This window comes from Cryptomeria japonica, chromosome 2 (genome assembly GCF_030272615.1).
Source record: "Cryptomeria japonica chromosome 2, Sugi_1.0, whole genome shotgun sequence".
NCBI classification, from domain to species: Eukaryota; Viridiplantae; Streptophyta; class Pinopsida; order Cupressales; family Cupressaceae; genus Cryptomeria; species Cryptomeria japonica.
This window is the reverse complement of record NC_081406.1, coordinates 170,013,510-170,017,901: the sequence shown is the minus strand read 5'-3', so window position 1 is coordinate 170,017,901 and position 4,392 is coordinate 170,013,510.

Sequence of the window (4,392 nt, the reverse complement as noted above, 5' to 3'; positions counted from 1 at the left end):
CCAATAGGAGACATGTCAAAGAAAAGTATTCCTATTAATGTTACATCATACAAGCCTATGACTAATTTTGAGAGGACATTAAAAACATTAGGGAGGAAATGGTTTGATAATGTGAAAGAGTATTTTGATTCATTTGATGAAGGACATAAACAACAAATTGTTCAAGAGGTAATCAACCACTTGTGTCAATACAATCGGTTGCCTCAAGATATTGAAACGAAAATTTCTAATTCTTTGTATTCTATTCTTGTAAATAAATGGAAAGTGCCTGTAGAACAGGATCAAGAAATTATTGATAGAATTTTCATTCAATATTTTCCTGAGTTACCTAGAGATGAATTATTAGCATTGCTTGATAATTTCATAGGACAGTTTCATTTTAAGTCAAGAAGATTGAAGTTATTGGCTGAAAAGGCTCAATCTGTTGAGGATGATACTCACTAGATAGCTAAAAACATTCAAAGGATGCATGAGAAAATAAAGAATCATAAAGATAAACTTGATCAAAGAGAGACTGGAGCTCTACTGGAGCTAAATGAAGAAGAGATTATTACACCATATGTTGTCTATCCTGTTAAGAATAAGGATGACACAACTTATCCACTAGTTATTTTCTTTGTATATGATTTTGAAGAAATCCAAGACACTATTGATACAACTGGTAATATCATTAAACCAGTTAAGGAACTTGTACAACAACCAGACATTATTGTTACACAGGAAGCAACTGATGCATGGGTCAATGAACCTAGTGTGGACATTCAACTGCCACCAGAAAAAGAACACCAAGTAGAAAATCAACTATCACCGATTACCATAGCTACATAGGAGAAACAAATAGAGGTGAAGAAAGAGAAAGCGGAGAAAGAGGTTGAAGTAATGGAAACTGAAAAGAAAAAGGATGGAGAGAAAGAGAAAACAAAGGAAAAGGAAAAAGCAAAGATGACGTAGCAAAATGATGATGAGGATGACTCAATAAGAATTAAAGGACCTATAGATGTAGATAATTTGAGTGCATTTGAACTAATCAAGATTGCTACAGTGATGCAATCTAGAGCTCAAAAGAAAAGATTGAAAGAGCAGAGAAAAGAAGCAGAACAATTCAAACTATTGTTGATATTCTGTCAAGTCTCCTACCAGAGACTGACACTGGCAAACTGACTACCCCTATCGGCAAGCTTGGACAGTTGGTTGCTGATGCTTTTGAACAACTGAAATCCCTTGAAGAACCTGCACAAGCCTTAGCTGAGAAGAATTACAAAAGAAAGAGGGGAGAGCAATTATTGACATATATTGACAAAGGGAAGATTGCTTTATCAGTAAATGAAGATCTTTTGGGAACTTTTGTTGAAACTGGAGGAAGGATTTTGGCCTATACATCTAATGTTTCATTTTTCTATTCTGATTTAAAGAAGAGGCAAGAAGAGACATAACAAGAACTAGAGAGGATGTGTACTGCTTACATACCTTTATAGGATTCAACCTTAGCATTTGGTAAATCAGTTGATGATTTGCAACATCGGTTAGATGTTTATGATTTTGAACAAGCTAAGAGACTCAGATCTTTGAAAGACCTAAAGAACCAGTTGAGACCAAAGGTGGACATCTTACAACGGGCATACAACGATGCAGAAGCAGTTTTGGCGACTCCAGAGATGAGCACAGTGGATGCAATGGAAGAATTCTTTGCACAAGTTATGACAACCATTGAGATCACTGAAACATTATTGGAAACATGGGATAATGGTTTTACTCAGGTGAAGATTATCTTCAGTGACATTTTCTTGAAAATTGCAGTGAACACTCCTTGAAAAACTTATATTTTTGTATATGTAGTTTTTGATGCAAATTTTGATATAATATATATGTATTTTACTTTTCAATTTTGCATTGTTGTCAAAGGGGGAGTAGAAATATGTATGTGTTTATCAAAATTTTGCATGTATTGTTAAGGGGGAGTAGAAATATGTATGTACAATTTTTGTAAGCACACTTAGTTGTAAAGTTGTAAAATTTTCTAAGTGTTTCCATCTATGCCAAAGGGGGAGATTGTTGGCTTGATGATGATTTTATAATCGATGACTTTATGTGTTGTCATGGATGGCACATATATACACATGCATATGTTCACATTGTCATAGTCATCTTAGTTAAGACAAACCGATACTACTCCTAAGTCTTAGTATTACAAACATGTATTATTTTTATAAAGAAGTTCAATCGGTTTGAAGGTGTCTAACCAGCATATGTAGACAACCAGTATATGCAGGAATGGCAATTGGTCATTGTCAATTCTACTTGCACCAGTTTGGAGATACTGTGGAGATCAACAAAGAGGCAAATGGAGGATAATCGGTCTATGAGTTGGAAGAGGTTAACTCTTAACCGGTATTGGTGTTCCAACCGGTTTCATTGATTGTGTGATGAGTTATCACTGGTCGTGATGAGTTATCTAGGTAACCGACAAATTTGGCGGCCATCTGTGATGTGTTATAAAAGATTGTCCAGATACATTGCACCTAGGAAATTGTGACGAGGTTCCTGAGCCGACATGAAATCTAATGTCTATATAATGATATTGTGATGAACTATTTTTATGATGTGATTTACTGAAGGAGTTGCAGAGTATGTCGATGATGCAGTTTTGAGTGAGAAGAAGAGGATCTACACAAGCAAGATGTGCTATTTTTACATCACACCACTTGTTGTTTTCTAATCACTACAACAATTAAATCCCCTAATCGGGTAAGCTCTAACAAACTTCATTGTACAAATCCTCTAACCAGGTGATCCATTAGTTTGGGTTTCAAATCCTCTACAGAGGTTACTCCTAATAGGGTACTACCTTTAACAGGGTATAGCTCCTAACAGAGCTTTGAGATCTTTAGCAGGATTCGCTCCTAGCAGAGAACTTTGTAGACCTTAACTGGTCAGTTACCTATTACTACAAATAGTTAACTTGTGAGTCTCATCTCACCGTGGTTTTCCCTAGTTGGGTTTTCCATGTATAAACACTTGTGTTATGGTGGATGTCTTACTTGTTGTGGATGCTTTAATATCACTTTGGATTGCATGCATAGTTTTAAGTAAACTAGTTAATTGCCTTTACCGGTCTGTGTTTAAAGTGGTATTGTTTTTGTTGTCACTGATTCACTCCCCTCTCAGTGCTTTATAATCCTGTCAATATCAACTGCCAAGGAGTCCTTCTTTAATGCCTCATCATAAAACTGTAGCAAGTCCAAGTCTATCCACTTTTTAGCATCTTTGTAGAACTCAATTGGAAAGACATCAAGGCCGAGGGCCTATTCATTGTCAAGAGTGGTGATGTTCTTAACGATCTCCTCAATTGAGATTGGTTTCTTGAGCACATTAGCCTCCTCCTCTGATATTTTCCTTAGTTTGAGGGCTTTGCACTTGTCTCTTGCAAGTTGACTAGAGGGGGAATTCCATTTAGAGGAAAATTATTTCTTATAGTACAAAAATAATGCATCGTTAATGTCATTATTGTCAACCAACTCTTTGCCTTCTATCCAAACTCTATCGATTCCCTCTTTGAACTCCTTCTATCTCAAGGGATTAAAGAAAAACTTGGATCCCCTGTCTCCATGCTCTAACTAGTTAATCCACACCCTTACCTTGATTCCTTGAATCTTATAATTTTAAATTCCCCTAAGTGAATTCCTGGTCTGAGACAACAATTGCACTAGATCATGGTTGGTAGGGTCCATTTGAGTCTCAACTTCCAACATCATAAGGTTGTTAACCAAGTCCCTAGCAAACTTCCTCTCATATTTGAGTTTTTTCTTTCTCATGATTTGTAGTAGGATTTTCCAACTATTCACATTCTTATTCCATCTATTAATGGCAGAGACAATGTGGTAACCCCATTTATTAATTTGCCTAATCATCTAGATATCACATCTAATATCCTAGTCCTTAAGTAGGTTGGTATTGAAGATGAAGTTACCATCCATGTTACTAGGAATGCTAGCATTAGAATTTAATGCAATCTAAGCTTTAATAGGGTGGCGATACGATAGGGTATATGGACACACCCCAACAGTGGAGCCATCTTCCTCCTATTGGAAGGAGAACAAATCTTTATTAGGTAAATTATCCTTCTTCCTTGTTGGTAGGTACACCAAGTGTAGCATATATCAATAAGCATTCTTCTTTCCTTCAAGGGGATCAAAGAGTCTACTTGTTTTTTCTTCATCTTGGCCTAGTAGAGTTTCTCCCCACTTTTCCACTATAAATCCAAACCTCCTGACTTATCTTCTTGATTCTCAATCATGTTGAACTCCCCTCCAATAATCTAAGAGATATTTGGGAGAATGCACAACCACTTCTATAAGTTAATACTCTCTTTGTAATTGTTGGATGCATAAAGGG